This window comes from Lutra lutra, chromosome 4 (assembly GCF_902655055.1).
Source record: "Lutra lutra chromosome 4, mLutLut1.2, whole genome shotgun sequence".
Classification (NCBI taxonomy): Eukaryota; Metazoa; Chordata; class Mammalia; order Carnivora; family Mustelidae; genus Lutra; species Lutra lutra.
Genome location: NC_062281.1, coordinates 36,091,528 through 36,110,113, shown reverse-complemented (window position 1 = coordinate 36,110,113; position 18,586 = coordinate 36,091,528). Strand labels below are relative to the sequence as shown.

The 18,586-nt window shown below is 42.9% G+C and overlaps 1 protein-coding gene and 1 long non-coding RNA gene across 7 annotated transcripts in view; one reads left to right on the top strand and one right to left on the bottom strand.

The window, feature by feature from the left end:
- NCALD (neurocalcin delta) overlaps window positions 1-18,586 on the bottom strand; it is a 388,261-nt gene that overhangs the window by 193,726 nt on the left and 175,949 nt on the right. The window lies entirely within an intron of this gene.
- Window positions 11,323-17,585, top strand: LOC125097798 (uncharacterized). The gene is made up of 3 exons (XR_007126620.1): window positions 11,323-11,580; window positions 14,891-14,961; window positions 17,233-17,585. It is a non-coding gene; the product is annotated as an uncharacterized LOC125097798 (long non-coding RNA).

The following is an 18,586-nucleotide window of genomic DNA, read 5'->3' as shown; positions in this document are numbered from 1 at the left end:
GCAAGGCTCTGGGGGACCAAGTGGCAAACAAAAAGGGCACAGTCTTTGCCCTTACAGATCTTACAGTGGTCGGGCAAGTAGGGAAGGCAGGGTTTGAAGTAGTCACGGAGCAGAGGGTAAACAAATAATCATGTAAGCAAGCTTATAATTACAAACCTTGATAAGTGACTCATTGGAAGCTAAGAGAATAATAGGCAGTCTCGTTTAGAAGATTGACTCTATTTAATGACTGGAGTTGTTTCATCTTATAGATGAAGAGATTGATAAAAAGTGAATATGAAGAAGACTGTGACATAAGCATGTTTTAGGTAAAAATGCCTGGGTTCATAGGGCAAAGCCATGTCCCCTCCAACACCTCCTTTTGATAAGTAGGTTATGTGGAGGACAAGTACTATGGTGACCAGGTTAGTGCAGACACCGTCCTCAGTCCCTGCTTCCAAAATTTCCTGTCACCAGAGAACGTGTCTCTAGATAGGCAAGAATTTTAGTGTTTGAAGAAGTGTGAAATGAGGCCAAAAGGGATGTCAGCCACCATATCTACCTTATCCACTGTTGTCTCAAAGCTGCATTGCTTGAGGTATGAGCGATCTGAGTTAATGAGTGACCTCATTATGGGGTATGAGTATTCTGAGTTAATGGGGTGGCAAACTTTTTCTTTTTAAAGATGTATTTATTTATTTGAAAAAGAGAGACCATGAGGTGGGGGACAGAGGGAGGGAGAGAGAGAGAGAGAATCTCGAGCAGATTCCCTGCTGAGCGGAAAGCCTGATGTAGGGCTCAATCCCAGGACCCTGAGATCATGATCTGAGCCAAAACCAAGAGTTGGAGCTTTAATGACTGAACCACCCTGGCACCCTGGTAGGGAGGGGTCAAAACTTCTGAGGGAAAAAGGAAGAAAGTCCTCTTCTTACTTTCTTTTGTTCCCCAATGTCTTGGATAACCAGCAGTAAAGATATGTCTTCAGTTTGCCTTCTTATGTGATAATCCATTAGTACAAAAAAAAAACATCAAATTTTGGGGGGTCTTATTTTGGGAATGGGCAATTTGAAATCTTTGATGTTTTTATACAATATTCATGTAATATTCAATTAATAATTACTGAGTTCCTATTAGGTGCAAGACCTTGTGCTTGTCTCAGGGTATATAGTAATGAGCTCGACCTACATGGTCCTTGCCTTTAAGGGATTTCTAGTGTGGCCAGAAAGACAGATAATTAGCAAGCAGTTGCAAAAAAAATTATAGTAAGTGTTACACAAGATACTTGTAGGACACTTAATAAAGATTAGAAAAGTCAAGGAAAGCTTTCCCAAGAAAATTGCCATTTTAAGTTAAGTACCTAAAGGATTTATAGCTGAACAGAAAGCTGTAGTAGGTGAGGGATTGAGACTGTTCCAGGCAAAAGAAACAGCTTCATGTGCAAAGGTACTGGGGTGAGACAGAGGTGCATAGGGATATTTACTGAAGGTCCCTATGGCTGTAGGAAGGGATGTAAAAAAAAGAGATGGGAGATAGGTTGAAGCTGTCATGACCATGCTTGGAAGCCCAGTTCAAGGTGTTGGCCTTTATCTTAAGATTATCATAACGATAGTAATTAAAGCCTGAATTGCAATTGTTTAACGAGAAGGTAGTGAAATAAGAATAGAGTCTGCAGAAGAACACTGGAGACGATTTAGTGGATTATCAAAGGAAGAAGAGCCCAGAAAGGCCTGTCTAAAGAGAATGGGAGGTACACATGGAGGCCACCCTGCACCTGAGTTCGTATGGCAGCTACCTGGCGGACCTCTGAGCCAGGCTGCCTGTCAGAAGGTCCTGGCTCCACTCGTAAATGACACGACCTTTAACAACTTACTTAACTTCTTTGGGCCTCAGTTTCCCTCATTTTAAAATGGTGGCAATAACATCTATAGAGCCCACTTCATAGAGCTGTTCTGAGGATTACGTGACTTAATATTTAGAAAGTGCTTAGAAGAGGGAATGGCTCTTACCAAGTGCCCCTCAGGTGTTAATTATCATTAACCATTCCTTATAGTGAAAACTTGCAGACTGTGAACAATTTGCTGAGTTCATTCAGCTCGCCAGCAGTGAGGTGTTCCAAGCAATGGAAGATATAAAGAACGGATTTCTTACTACCAATCTTGTATTAACTACTTACGTTCATAACTTCCCTCAAATAAAACTTGTACTGGAACAGAACTTTTATTTCACAAACAGCTTTCATTGTCTTTCATTTTCCCAGCAACCCTGTGAGCAAGAAGGCTTGTTTCCTCATCCAGAAGAACGAAAAATTACCCAAGAGAATACAGAATGTAAGAAGTAGAATCAGGGTTTGAACACCGGTTTTCTGGCTCAAGGTTCACTAACTGTTACAAGCCAGTCTCCCTTCCTCCTGTGCTTGGATGTACGTTTGGAGGTCCTGTCCCAGTAGCACTCCACCATGTTTCTAATCAGTTTCCAGATGGTTTTTACCTGCAACCACTCCTTCTGCTACCTAGCACTGTAGGGAAGCTTGTGGGTCAAATGATCTAGTACATAAATATTATTACTACTACAGCACTCTTGTCCTCAGTCTTCCCACCGGAGGGTAAGCTCCAATAGTCAATCCACATTTAGAAAGCATGAGAGAACTGATCAAACTCTGAGTTAACAGAGCATCCCTCCTTCACCTCCATTATTTCAATGAAATGATAGGAAAAAAAGAATGAAGGCAATCAAAACAGAGCAGGTGTTGCATTTTGTACTCTTTGGCATTTCAACTTAGTATCAGAAAATCCACCTTGTTATTACACACTTGTGCACATGTATGTGTTCAACTGAATGAGTCCTATGACTTAGGTTCAGGTAAAAAAAAATAGCGATGTAGATTCAGAACTCTGAAAAGGTAGATGGCTTCTTCCAATGCATCTGTGTTTATGGACACAACACTGAGTCAGAAAGGGTTATTCTGCAGCTCACATCATGTTCCAACCACCAGCCAGACTGCGAGGTGAGTCACCACCCCGTCAGGCACTTCCTCAGAGTTCCTCCACTCGGTTGTCTCCGGGCAACAAGGGGCTCTGAGCAGCACATAATTAAAGCCAGAGTAGTTGAAGAGGGAAAGGAGACTGATCATTAAGGTGTCAAGGAAGAGCCAGGTGGGAATGATGATGGATTGAAAACATGCATTTAGCCTTACGCTCTCCCCAAGCCCCACAAAAATGACAGTAAAAGGATTTTATTATAGGCCTAAACTCACAAGAACAAAGAAAATATGAAAAGAAACAAAAGCAATGAAATTTTGGAAGCTGGAAAGCAGATGGGTGAGTGGTAATTGACTCAACAAACCTGAAAATATGAACCCTGAGGCGGTAGTGGGAAAGACAAGAAGCAACCAGATTTACGCAACCCCCCAAATGGCCCAGGAATTGGCAGGACCAGGTATTTCTGGAAGAAGGAGTTGATATTGGGGCTAAAAGAAAGAGGATTAACTGAAAGTCTCCTTAAGAGACCACTGGATTCCCCAGATAACCTCCCTGTGCAGCAGGATAACTGTGTATTATAAATTTCATTATCTTCTCAATTCCTCATCTCTCCCTTTGGTGTGTCATTTTGTAGGTAAAATCACTAAAAACGGAGTATGCATCTCTGCCTCACTGATGTTGTGTTGGCCAATGCAGCAGGTTCTGAGTCTAAGCCTTAAAAGACATTGTATGCTGGCCCGTGTCCCTGCTGAACCTCTGACATGGCTGTGGGAAGGCTCTGCCCCCGGGAACTGCTGGTCCAAGAAGAATGAGACACACACACAATGGACCTGATCTAAGCCCACAGTCTGGATCCACGCCTAACCAAGCCCAGCTGGGCTGCAGTCCCGTGATCTGGAAGCAGGTGCTTGTTGCTGTGATAGGCCATTGATATTTTGTGGTTCTGTGTAGCCCAGCGTAGGTGACTGCGATGCAACAGGACTGCTCAAGTGGAATGCTGCCCTAACGAAGGTAAAGGATGTAGTGTTTGGCTTTGGAAAAGGTTACAGGTGGTCATATGGATAAATATACTAATATATTTATATATGGCAATATATCTATTTTGAGAGGCCAAGAAACGATGAGGAAAATACTGTAAAGGATAAAAAAATGGAGCACCATGTTTTGTAATTGAAACATTTGGTATAATTGTAACATATGGTAATTTGGAAGATAGAAAATACATCGAATGAACTCAAAGCCTTGAGCAAAGAGGTTTCCAGACAGGATATTAACAGGACCGAGCATCCTCAGCAACCTCAGGCCAAAGCACATAAGGAGGGGGCCCAGATGCAAGGATTTAGAGGCGAGGCCATGCTCTGTGAATGTATGGCAGCTGGATTCAGGGCACAAGACTGAGTGCGGACCCTACTCCTACCTCCCTCCATTGGGGCTTTGACGGTGTTTCCGAGCTTGATTTGGAAGCACTAGGTTTGAAAAGGCTCCTGTGTCTGCCACTGGGCACGACTGCAACATGCTGGAAGAGTGATTCCTCAAGCACATTATTCCTATCACATTTTACCATTTCTCCTGGTGCCTGGTACTCAGCAAATGTTTCTTGAACAAATAAATAAACAAACTGAAGCCACTTAACCCCCTGACTTCAATTCTCTTGGTCTTTTCCAATGTTAGGTTTCCACAATGGATACTTGTCCTAATTCTCTAGTTATAGTGTCCTATAGTGTCAAGTTATACTTGTCCTAATTCTCTAGTTATAGTGAGGCCTGGGAACTTCTGGGATCTGTTTGTTCAGCTTTACACTGTCCCTCAGGCATCTGCTGTAGGACCCAAGAGGTCTATCTCCCCCAAGCTGAATCCCTGCTTCTCCCAAAGTCAAGGCACCACAGCCACACTTGACGAAACAAAAGAGAAGAGAAAGAAATTGAGTTTATGTATTGTTTAAAGACCATTAGGTCTATTTCAACTACCAACGATTTTTTTTTTTTTCTTTTTTCGGTCATTACAGCAAAAAGGAGCAAGTTCTTCAGAGGGCAGTGTTAGATCCAGGTGCTTCTTAGCATCCCCGAAGATGCCAGGCAGGAGGTAAACAGGAAATGGCTGCTGTGTGGATGCAGCAGCAAGCCCCTGACAGCTGCCCCTCACGGCCCCCACCCCTGTGGCAGCTGTGGCCCCCGGGTGTTGTCCACACAAGAATGCAAATGCAAGCTACACGGGCCTCCAGATCTGTAAAATGAAACTACTAAAAAGCTCACATGTTCATGTACTCATCTCTTATGCTCCATGCTCATCACACTAGACCGGCTTACAAACTGCTTCTCTTCTCCCAGCTCAGGCATCTCTCTCTGATGCCAGCATCTCCCTTTCCCTGTGACCTCATCCTCCTTAGACGGGCAGAACCACACTTCCTTTTTACCTGCTGGTTTCCCTGGCTGCAGGCAGGGGGGCGGGGCCACACAGGCAACACCCACCAGACACACCTCATTCCCAGAGAAAGGGTCCCCGTGCTGACCCCTCCCTGAGCCCACTTAGCCCGCCCATCAGAGCTGTAGAGCACACCTGTTACCTGAGGCTCTGGCTGGGGACTCTTCAACAGCTCCATACCTGGTAGAGGAGAGGCAAAAGGAACCCAGGGAACAGGGGGAGGCATTTGACATGCATGGTGTGATGATGAGAGAGATGTACACGTGGGTGACCCTGAGAGGTTTCCTGGGGCTACTTTTTCCCCAGGGTGCTATGAGAGCCACGAGATGTCCACTTTGTCAAGATGAGAGAACCTGTCTCCATGGGGACTTACTTGCTGCCTGGCAGCTGAGCGCGCATGTGTAACAGAGGCGACCAGCGGGAGGCAACAGCCATCCTCTTCTTTCGAGAAATCACACCTTCTCTTTCCCAAGTTCCCTTCTGTCTTCCTTCTCTCCTTCATCCCCACAGGTTTCGAGGCGTTTGGGTGGCTTCACATCCTGGATCTCTCTAATGGGCCTGGATTCCTTCCAGGAGCCCCTCTGCAGCTGGCCAAGGACACAGATTCCGCGCTTAAGTGGAAGGGAGCTGTCAGGACAATCGTGCATTTGCATTTGGAAGAACCACAGCATCTCTTTCACAGTGAAGTAGATATGGGTGGGTGGTTGTCCCTCTGTCACCCACTTAATCTGTCACTACATGAAGAACAGCCACTACTGATGGTGACAGGGTCCTCAAACTGGGACTATCTGACTGCTGGCTCTTTTCCCAACCTAAAGAACATCATAGGAAGCATGAGGTTGCCACAGCCCCACTGAAGTTTTCATGACATAAACAAAGGGTCAGCTGATGGCTCTTAGGACCTTGCATTAATTCAGCTGTGCTTAATTCAGTGTCTGTCTTGTCTGCAGTCTGGGGAGACACTGAGTATACAGCAAAAATCTACCTCGCACTAAATAATTTGTAGAACAAAGAGGTCAGTGCAGCTATCACTTGCCCTTCTCAAGAGCCAAGGAAATCTTGCTATTTTGAAATGAAGGATCAGAGACCTCAGGAGGTCCCTCAATAAAAACCACTTTTGTGGAGGATGGGGCCCAGAATCTTGCTCATGAAAGGCACTCGATAAATGCATGCTGTTTCCGGTGAGCCAGAAGGAGATTAACGCAGGTTGTTTATGAAACGTTGATGTGAATTTCAGAGGGCGTAGCCATCTCTGCCTTACAGCATTGCAACTGGCTTACTTCTGCTTGGATGTGGAGGGCCTTGGAATAATCATACCTGGAGAACTTTTCTTAAATGCTTCCCTTGTACCTGCTCTTCTGTTCAAACACCTTCAATGGCTCCTTACTGCCAATCGATTTAAGCCCTGGCTACTCAAGGCATAATCTGATTCCACTGGCCCTGGGCTACCCATCTCGTCCTACTCCCTGCTTCTCCCTCATGTTCAGAGTCACATTAACAGTAGGCTAGCCAGATGTCCAGTGCAAAAAGGGTACACAGTGAAAGATCTTACTCTCAACAAACGCAAGCAAAATCTGCACTCTCAGTATGAAGCTGCTGGCATACAACAAAACAGGATTTGGCAGAGGCTGGGAGTCTGTTAGTTGGAGTAAAGGACAGAGAGATCCAGGAAGGGACAGTCTGAGAAGGGAAGGACAGTCTGAGTGTGGGAAGGGGGAAAAAGGGAGAGGTAACCCAGCAGATGCAAGGTGGAGAAGGAAGTCTTGGGAGAACAACCAGATCCTTTCAAATGAAATAATTCAGACTTTTTCTCCTTGTGCTTTTTGAAATGGTAGCTAAGAAGGATCCCTGGTATAGGTAATATGGCAGGCAGTGTGCTAAGTGACTTATCTATACAAGCTTGTTTAGTTCACACAAGCCTAGGAGGGAGACACTGCTGTTATCCCCAGTGGTTTAGTGGCTTATGCAAGGTCAAAGAGCTAGTGAAGGATGAAGTCAGGGCCAACTCCAGACTCCAAGCTGTTCTGCCTTTTCCATTCACCCTGTGTTGCTCACACACTGCTACAGATGGTAGAGGTAGAATTTTGTTTTGGAGAAGGCCAGAGAAGGGGGAAAAGGATCCACTGACATGCGGATGAAAATATAAAGGAAGGAGTAAAGAGTTATTAATAGGAAACTGACTTATGGCCTCCCTCACTAAATACATATTGAAAAAATACCCACATACCCTTTTTAAGAGGACATAAAATACGGACCTGCCCAGAGCAGACACACATTTTGAGATGCTGATGATGGTGCCTCCAACCCTTATGCCCTGGAAACACACACACTGAGCCTTTGCTCCCCCCACCCCCGCCGAGGGCCTTCCTATCCTCCCTCCTCACCCTGCCCCTTCCTGTCCCCTCTCCACTTCCTGCCTGTCAAAACCCTCGGTCATCCTAGGTCATGCAGATGCCACACTTTCTGTGCACTTTAGGCATGGCACCATTCCTACCAGGCCTCGTTTTATGGGTGTTAATAGACTCACCTTTTTTTTGGACAATTTTTTTTTTTAACACTCCTACTGTATAATAAAGAATTGGCCTTTGTCCCTGGTTCCTAAAAGGGATCCTCTCAACCCTTGGAATTTCCCAAGTGACAGGAATGTCCTTGTTGCTCTTGATGGTTCCTTGGACCATACCTGAGTTTATGCTACAAGGTGGCTAACGGTAGCCCCCAGGATAGTTTCTGGATGGAGGATGGCTATACTAGGAAAACCAACCATGTGAGCCTCTGGTTTCCTTGTCTTCGGGCTCAGCTCCCGATAGCAGTCTGACCTCCAGGGAGGGGAGGGAGGTTGGAGGTAGAGTTCAATCACCTAGCCAATAATTTAATCAATCATGCCTATGTATTGGAACTCCAATAAAAACTTGGCACACCGAAGCTCAGTTGAGTTTCCTGGTTGGCAATATGCATTATTGTGCCTGGAGGATGATGTACCTTGTTTGGGGGACCACCCAGACCTTACCCTGTGTATTCTTTCCTTTGACTCGTCCTCATTTGTATCTTTTATAATAAAACTCTGATCACAATGATAGCATTTTCCTGAGTCCTACATCATTCTAGCAAATTACTGGAACTGGAGAGGTAGGGGAAGCCCTACAGTTTTACCCAGTTAGTCAAATGTGCAGGTGGCCTGGGAATCCTAGAGCTTGTGCCTAGTGTCTGAAAAGAGGGTAGTCTAGTGGAGGCCTGAGCCCCTGCCCTGTGAGATCTGACCTAACTTCAGGTATTAATTAGTGTCCGAGTTGCACAGCAACTCCCAATAGATTCTGTAGACACATGGTAAGAAAGAGACACATACCTTGGCCCCCTTCACGGGGCTGAGGCTGGCCAGGATGGCAGACACTGACTAGGCATCAGTAATGTGAGGAAGCTTTGTTTGTTTGAAGTGAATTACAGGGCATGGTGGGGCCTATGGCAGAAGGAGCCCCAGCACCTAAGGACATCACACGAGGACTGTCTCTTATTCATCCATATTTGCAACAATTAGGATGATGACTTGGACATCTCAGGTGCTCATAATTATGCCTAATTAAAATCAATGGAATACAACAGCACTTTGTTCGGATCAGAACATTTTCTACCTTGAAAATTCCTAGATGAGTGACCCCCTCTGACCTGGCCAGGTGGGTTATGCCACATGGAAACTAGAGATATTCCCAGTCCTAAGGGCCTCCTCATTTGCCCTGACTCTCCTGGCTTGTCTGACCTCTGCTTTTAGTTTCCTATTCAACTCATCCCCCTACCACATCCCCCGCTTGTGCTCCTTCTCCCTCTCATCAAAGAAAAACATCCATCCTCACTTGGGAAGGAATAATCATCACCCTCCTTCAATCAAAGGGATGGCTAGTTGTTCTGCAGTAAAAATCAATAGGGATTTGGCTGTGAGAGGAGAAGAGAGGACAAGAGGAAGAAAGGGGAGAGCTGGGGTCAGAATTCTCCCCCGACCCACAGTGCTCTGGGAAGGCCCTACAAAGTGATCCAGTTAACACTTGAAATGAACCCTGCCTGCCACTCCCAGCAGCATAAATAGACGGGTACCCTCGAACTTGTGCTATAGGGAACAAAGAAATGAGAATCACCGTCATCATCAGTCTAAATAATCACTATGAGCCAGGCATGGTGCTAGAGTAATAATTAATGTTTTCATAAATGATTTTTCCAGGAAGACCTTGTTCTTGTAAGTGGCAAAGTGAAGACAGGAGTCTTATCTATGTAAAAGCCTATCTGTGACTTCAACAAGTCCTTGATTCTGTCTGAGCCTCAGTTCTTTATCTGCACAGTAGAGCTTAGACCCATATCCAAGGTCACGCAAACAGCCAGTAAAGGAGACCGGGCTAGCTTACTTGGATGATAGTTAAGAAATAATATGGACCATCAGTAAAATCCTAGTCTCATACCTAATCTCACAGAACTGAGCAAGGAAAATGACTGAAAAAAGAACCTGCTTTAAAAGGCTGAATATCCTTTTACCTAACCCACAACATCATGCCCAACCAGAAGGGTATAATCATGTCACAATTACACTTCGCTTTCATTCTTTAAACACATTTTACCCAAAGTTCATTGTGCAGCTTAATAAAATACAGAAATAACTGGGGAAATTTTAAATCTGAACAAATTTTTTAAATAAAAATTTCATGCTTCCCCCTACCCGAAGAAATAAATGAAAACAGGAAAGGCTTCTTCCTTAATGGATCTCAGAGATAAACATAGATACTATCATTAACCCACTGGGATTTATGAAAGTAATTTTGATTCTTGCATTATTGAAAGGGCTCTAGTTCTGGCATACTCTAAATTCTAATTAAACAAACAAGGAAAAAAGTTTTTAAAGTGAACAATGCAATCAAATATAGACATTCTATTTAGACACAGTAACGTTAGCATAACAAGTGAGTTAAAAAAAGAAAAGGGAAAATAATTATTAAACAGATGGGTGGTGAAAAGAAAAGTTTCTCTTCTTTTTTTACTGCACAGAGCCTTAATCTGAAGCCAAGCAGAGATGAAGATAAACAAGAAGTTGCCCTCCACGGCCAAAGAGCATAATACCCAGGAAGTCAGATGAAACCAGTCTAAAGAACTACCTGCAGTTAATATGAACTTAGCATCCTGATGCCAAATGAAATATTAAAGCTAGTTCCCTATTTTTAGGGCTTTGTATCTTGATGGTTGTATAATGAATCAGGATGTGTCTTGGCAAACTTGCCGGTAGCCTGGAGAATATTTGTTTTCTAACCAAAAATAGTTGGAGTCTCTTGAACTATGGGGTGGACATTAAGTGATCAGAGCACTTACATTGGACTTAACCGCTGAAGCAGAAAAATCGGTCAGGAGCTCAAGACTAAGGAAGGGCCTGACACCTTGCCTGACCATGCAAGAACCTGCTGGAACACAAAGACGGCCATGAAAAGTTCAGGCATCCCTTGGTTTATGGTGTGCGAAATCTGATTTTTACGGACCTCTGGAGAAAAACTGGGAGCTTTTCAGAGCCGAGAGCTTTAGCAGGCTGTTGGAGTGGACCCTCAGGCCGGAATGTAGCAGGCACCCCCACAGCCAAGACCTTACTTGGAACCTGGTCAACCCTTTCACGACCACCTGAAAGATGTGCATTTCTCCACTAGAAACACTTTTCTCCTTCTGTCACCGGACCTCAGCATTGCCCAGGATTCTTCACCTCTATCCCACAATGTCTCCAAACTCCAGTGCTACGATCCTACCTGGACAACTTTTACCTCTCTGTGCCTCAGTCCCCGCCCCCATAAAATGGGAGGATCGAGCCTATTGAATTCTGAAGTCCTTTCCAGTTCTAAAGGTGAAATCACAATGAGCAATTCTAGATTCCAAACCCCCCCCAAAATGAACTTTTTGGTCTTAGACAATCTTGGCCATGGGTGCTAGCCATCACCATGTTTTCATCTGGCCAAATCTCACAATTATGTTTACTCAGCCAAAGATGGAAAAACGGCCTCCCCAACAGCTCTTAGGAAGTTTATAACTCTGTCACCAGAATCTGATGTTTGTGGGAATTTACTTTCACAGCATAATTGGCCATATAAGGTGGAGCTTAGTTACACCACCACTGAACATAAGAAGCAGTCCAGTACAAGGAGTCCTTCTTGGAGCTCGTTCAGGGAGTTGGGTTGTTAAAGGACCAGCGGTAAGTTACATAGATATTTTACCAGCTGTTTACCATATGCCGGGACCTGTCCAGAGTCTCTGCCTGATTATTACACTGAAATCTCCTCTCAAACCTTTAAAATGGGTTATTATGCCCCATGTGCTCAAATAGATGAGAGAAATGGATACCAAGAGGATACATAATCCACCCAAAGACACTCAGAACTAGAATTAGAACCCAGACAATCTGGTTTCAGAACTAGCACATTTTTTTTTTTTTAAAGATTTTATTTATTTACTTGAGAGGGATCACAAGTAGGCAGAGAGGCAGGCAGAGAAAGAGAGGAGGAAGCAGGCTCCCTGCTGAGCAGAGAGAGTGATGTGGGGCTCCATCCCAAGACCCTGGGACATGACCTGAGCTGAAAGCAGAGGCTTTTTACCCACTGAGCCACCCAGGTGCCCCAAAACTAGCACATTTCAAACAAAGCTTCTTTTTTTTTTTTTAAAGATTTCATTTATTTATTTGACAGAGATCACAAGTAGGCAGAGAGGCAGGCAGAGAGAGAGGAGGGGAAGCAGGTTCCCTGCTGAGCAGAGAGCCTGACTGGGCTCATGACCTGAGCAGAAGGCAGAGGCTTTAACTCACTGAGCCACACAGGTGCCCCACAAAGCTTCTTTTTTTAAAAAAAATATTTATTTATTTGACAGAGAATGGGAACACAGGCAGGGGGAATGGAAGAGGGAGCAGCAGGCTCCCCACTGAGCAGGATGCCCGATGCAGGGCTCAATCCCAGGACCCCGGGATCATGACCTGAGCCGAAGGCAGAGCTTAATGACTGAGACACCCAGGCACCCCTCAAACAAAGCTTCTTTTTAAATACAGCAGTATGGCGTATGAGGGACAGCAGTCCCTTTATCTTCTAGTCTGCTTTTACTTAATTAAAAACTTTTTATTTGGAAACAATGCCAAAATATAGAAAAGTTGAAAAACAAGTTGAACACTTGACCGTAAGTTGCTAGTATTCTGCCCCATCACCTCCATGAAGACTAAGCTTTAGTGCATTTATATTGTAACCAAAACACAACTATCAAGAGCTGGAAATTAACACGAAAGTGTTATCATCTCATCCTCAAACCCCACCTCTGTTCACCCATTAGTCCCAATAATGCTGCTTCTAGCAAAAGGATCCAGTTCAAAAAGCTCATGTTGCATTTAATTCCTTTGCTATTACTTTCCTTGAAGCTGCAATTGCTGCTGCATTTTTTTTTAAGATTTTATTTATTTATTTGACACAGAGAGAGAGACAGCAAGAGAGGGAACACAAGCAGGGGAATGGGAGAGGGAGAACCAGGCTTCCAGCTGAGCAGCCCGACCTGAGCTGAAGGCAGACACTTAACAACTGAACCACCCAGGTGCCCCTGCTGCATCATTTTTCATGACCTTGGCATTTTTAGAAGATTACAGATCAGTTATTCCAAAGAAGGTCCCCAATTTGAGGTTTTCTGATGTAGTTTCATGACTGGATTTGGGTTCTGATCTCTGGCAGGAATATTGCAGAAATGATGCTGTATTCTTCTCACTACACTGATCAGGTGGCATGTAATTTTGACATGTCCCATTACTGGTGATGCTCACTGCGGGAACCTAGCTGCCATCAATGTAAACTACTAGTTTCTCCTTTGTAACTTATAAGTTTTCCATAAAAAGATCCTTTGAGACTGTCAACATCCCATTCCTCAATAAGCTTTAAGTTATGCATGTATGGATATGTTTGTATTAATGTGGACTCAAAGATTCTTGTTTTATTCACTGGGTTATAATCTGCACATTTTTTTTTTTTTTTAACGCTCAAAGTATCCCAGTGAGTAGGAGAACCCTTCAAGCCAGCGTCTGTATTCTATCATTCTTCAAGCACCCTCTGACTTTTTGGCATAATATGACGTTCCAGGCTCATCTTGTACTTTCCCTGCCAGAGTTCTGGAATCAGCCAGCTCTCCAAGGGGTCCCGGTTTCTTTCAGTGGAAAATGGTTTCTAGAAACCAATACGTGGCCACTGGGTGTGCTCACAACTATTGTTCCCTGCTGCCATTGCCTTCCCCGCCCCCAGTGTAGACATGCTTTTCACCCCTCTCCAGCTTCAATACCCCATACTGTGCAGACAGCCTTCTCATCCAACCTGAGCTCCAACATCCTGCCTGAGCCCCTTCAGCATCCCTCCTCTAATCCCATGATGCTCATCCCCACCATGCACACTAAATAAATACACACCTTGCTCAGCCCTATCTGATGGTTTTTGGACTGCACTGTTCAGGTAGAACAGAGGACAAGGACTTAGCTTGCCTTCAGATCACCTTGTTTACTAATTCATTCACAAGTCTCACCAAGAAGGAACACCAAAGAAACGCCACATTATTAATTTCCACATTCTTTATCTTTCCACTGAGATGCACCAGTACCCACCATACCATTCTGCTGCCTTAGCCTGGTCAGTGTCCAAAAGGTAATGGCAACACCAGAAGAACAAAACTTATTGAAATAACTGCTAGAAGACTTTTAAACATCAGAATTTATCTAAGGAAAACATGTTTCTTCACTTCTTTAAGAGCAGAATGCAGTAAAGCATGCTGTCCCTGACCCTTTTTTTGGTGGGGGTGGTGGCAGAATTAGCTCAATCACTTAAAGAAAAAAAGAAAAAGAAAAAGAAAATTCATTGAATGTACTAGCATAACTTTTTACACGTAGGAATACTGTGAGTATTGGGGGGAGGGAGATGGAAAACAGCATAGCATGGGACCTGCGGGTGTTCAATTCAGAGGGCATGCCACCCTTGCCACTGATCAGCTGAATGACCTTGGGTAAGTCACAGCACCTCTGTGTACTTCTGCTTCTCATTTATAAAATGAGAAAGTGCTAGAAAAGGACCAATGATAATCATAAATTGGATCATTTCACTTCTCTACTTTTTAATCACCCCCCACTACCAACCACTCCAAGGTTTCTGACTTTTCTAAATTCTTTACCTTGGCCTTCAGGATCCTTCATACCTCCTACCATATTTCACTTTTACCCCTTACCATATAATCTGATCACTTTGATATGATTCCTACCCTTTGAATATATTAAGCTCCTTCCCCCCCTCAGGGCTTTGCACTTACTGTTTCCTCTGCCTGAAATACTCAGTGACACTCAGATGTCAGCACAAATGTCACCTCCTCAATTAAAGGCATCTTCCTCTACCCCGGACACCCTTTATTATACCAGCCTGTTTTATTCTCACCACAGTCCTCGTCACCATCTTAAATTATCATACTTGTTGGTTTACTTAATTATTGTCTTTTGCTCTCAATAGGATACAAGAATATGAGTGCAGTAACTTTAATTGTATCCCCAGCACCTAGGACAGTGGTTGGCCCATAGTAGGTATGTATATAAGTTTGAATGGCATAAATGAATGAATAAATGGTAGTTGTGTCACATAATTTCATGAGAATTAAGTGAGATAATAAATGTAAAATATTTAGCATAGAACCTGGTACATAGTAAATCAACAATCTCTGGTATAATAAAAAAGAACTGGATACCAAGTCCTAGTTTTGGCTCTTCCTCCAGCTAGCAGGGTAACTTTGAGCGAGTTATAAATTCCCTAAGCCTTAGTTTACCATCTATAAATGCTGCAGGGTGGGTGAGCACGTCTCTGAGGTCTCTTCCAGGATTAAAATTCAGTGGTGTTGCCTGGCTCATGGTCAAAGTTTCCAGGGTTGCCCAATGGCAAGTTAATTCTTTGCTGGTAAAAACTGAACTACTGTTGCCTTAGCAGCATCTCAGAAAGGTTCATTTTAGTATTGCCTGGATATTCCAGTTTCCATTTGTTAACTATACTTTAGCTCAAGTTTACAAGGGGTTTCCAGGCAACTTTGCAGAGTTCTTGCATTTTCCACAGCCCCTCCACTCTTTCTCCCTTCCATAATTGCCAGACACAAAACAGAGGCTGGTTTTAGCGTAACAGTCATTTGGCCTGAACCATAGGAAAAGATTTATCAAAACAGGATCCAGGAAACTTTAAAAAGATCAGTAAAGATTGGTGTTTCACCCAGAGAGTCTTCATGGAATTTCTGAATCCTGGATAGAAATCTACAATCCTGGAGACATCAGTTTATCTCCAAAGAGAGAGCCTCCTAGAAACACTGTTAAAGTGGAGAACCAAACTGTGGGCTCATGCATTTTGGTACTCCCAGGAAAAGTGCGGAAGTCTATACTACCCGCACAAAAGCTCATGAAAATCTCCTCCATGACCCTGAATTCACCAGCTTAGCAATCATCCACTTTTGAAAACAGATCCAGGGCAACAAGGTTAAAAACAAAGCAATGCATCTGATAGACAAAGCTGTGTGGTGGCAGAGTCTGCCAAACCCAAGTTGGGAGCCTGCATTTGTCTTTTTACCTGGGTCGTCCAAAGAACATATGATCTACCTACTACATAAGATAAACACAAAAGAAAAAGGATAAGCATCTCTTTCCATTCAGCTTGCTCTCATTCCTTGATTTGTTTGCACCAATCGAGCCAATTTGGCTGCTGGTCTGTTTGGTAACTAACTAGCTTCAATCAAATCATTTTTAGTGCTTCCAACAGTCTGCTTCCCTGGTTTATACCTGGCAAATCTCCTTCCATTTAATCAACTTAACCAAAGGCAGTTTCCTTCCAGAACCAGACATGAAAAGAGTAGTTCCCTGTTCTTACTGCAAAATGTCACCTGAAGAAAGGACTCCTCTGATCTAACATTTCTGTTATATAATAATAGTCTCCCCCTCACCCTTTTCTCCTGAAACACATTTTAAAAATTATGGATTGAAGCCCTGCTACTCAAAGTCCCCAGACCAGCAGCAGTGGTGTTACCTTCAGGCTTGCTAGAAATGTGGAATCTCAGGCACTTCTCTAGATCTACTGAATTAGAACTCATATTTATAGGATCTCCAGGTAATTGACATGCACACTAAAGTCTGAGAAGGAATAGATTAGAATAATGCCTTTGAAGTATTTACTTCAAATGAAATAAACTTATTCGCAACCAATCCCTATTCATTTGGGAAGAAGGAGAAGAGATTATTAGAGGCTTGTTTATCATGGAGCGATAACTGACTGTTAACCTCATAAAGTCTTTTTGTGATATTATTTTGGTCTTTGAATTTATTTTTCCTTTTTATTTGGTAGGATTTCTCATAATCCTGGAGTAGGTTAAGAAAACCAGATGTACTAAGCAATATCAATGGTGTGCTAGTAAACTGGAAGGGAAATGTGCTGATTTGTACTGCTTGCCAATTTTCATGGTGTAAATACTCCATAATGAATTTCAAGCTACCAATGATTTAACAACTGTTAGGCAAAATTTCAGAAAATTTAAAAATTGGCTTTTACAAGCTGTTGTGAACTACAATGAACTATTCCAACACATTACTGAAAGACCCTCATAAAGGAAATTTATTACGTCATGGCCACTACTCACTCAACCCTATTCAAAATGAAATAACATCAGGTTAGACATCCTAAATATAAACTTTTCATTATGCCATGCCTCTGCTCCAGAACCTAAGAAGCTTCCCTAGTAATTATTTGGCATATATCTAATCTTATTTTCCCGTTTTTTAAAAATACTCTCATTCCTCATACTGTGTTTATCCCATTTCATTTTCTAGATCTCCTTAACATGCACCATATTTCCCACTTCTGTTTCCTGCAACCTGCCAATTCTTCAGGCCATGATTGAGGAAGCATGTCACTCCAGTTGTTATCATCTAACATTAAAGGACAGAACTGCCATAGGATAGAACTAGCAATGCAAATGGCAGATGAAGAGATGGACAGCATCTGGGTGTTGATAACATCTTCAAATTTCTGAATCAAACTTTGCTGAATTTCTCAGTCTTATGGACTTTCCATTATATTAACCAATAAATATCTAGGCTTTATGCCTGCAACTGAAAGGCAACCTAATGGTGGGCCTAGAAGAAAGTTCCTTGATGGAACAATAAGCCACATCACTGTGAAACCAAATAAAGCCATCATAAACACAACTTGTAATGGTTTCTACCAGCCCTATAATTCTAGGAAAAGAGAAACTATTTGGAAATATATTAGTTCAACTAAGGAGTTGATTATAATAACAATATGTTATAGTAGTTGATAGTCTCATTGAAACTTAGGTATGGAAAGGATCTGAATTGTCTTATAATTCTACTTCCTACCAAAGGCATCCATGACAGGTAATTAAATTACCAGTCTCTTAGAGTGAATGGGAATTCATGTCCTTCCGAGGCAGTACATTTCCATTACTTTAAATTCTTTGTGTTGAGCTAAAATATATATTTTTAACCCACTGAGCCACCCAGGAGCCCCTAAAATATATATTTTTGTAATTTCTAGTCACTAGTCATAATTCTCCTCTCTCAAAGCACACCCAAAAAGGCCTTGAGATATATGAAAATTTTGATCATGGCTCTCTTCTAAGTACTTTATTCTCCAGTTTCCAGACATCTTACCACTTCTTATCTACAGAAAGGACAGACCTGAAAGCATACCTCTAGACATGTCCCTACACATTGGTATCGGCTTGCATTAATCTATATTTTTTGTACAGAGTGTTTCCACCTAATACAAATCTACATTTTCTCCAACTTGACCACCAAGAATTTAATATTAGTAAAGGTGACACCAGTTGCTGCTACCAAATTTCAGTGGTTTAATCTAATAGTTTATTTCTTCCTCACAAAGATAAAAGGATTCTGATTGGTTATGATTCATCATCCAGGATCTTTCCCTCTCATGGCTCCACCAACTTCAACATCTGGCTTCCAAAACTACCATGGAAACAAAAAAGACATGGAGACTCTAGTAAAAGGTGTCGTTACGGACCACGTCTAGTTGACATCACTCCTGCTGCCATTCCACTGACCATAACCCAGTGATACACCATACCTGACTAAAAACACATACCTGAGAAATATAGTTAGCTGTGTGATCAGGAGAAAGAAGACAGAAGCTTGGTGAGCA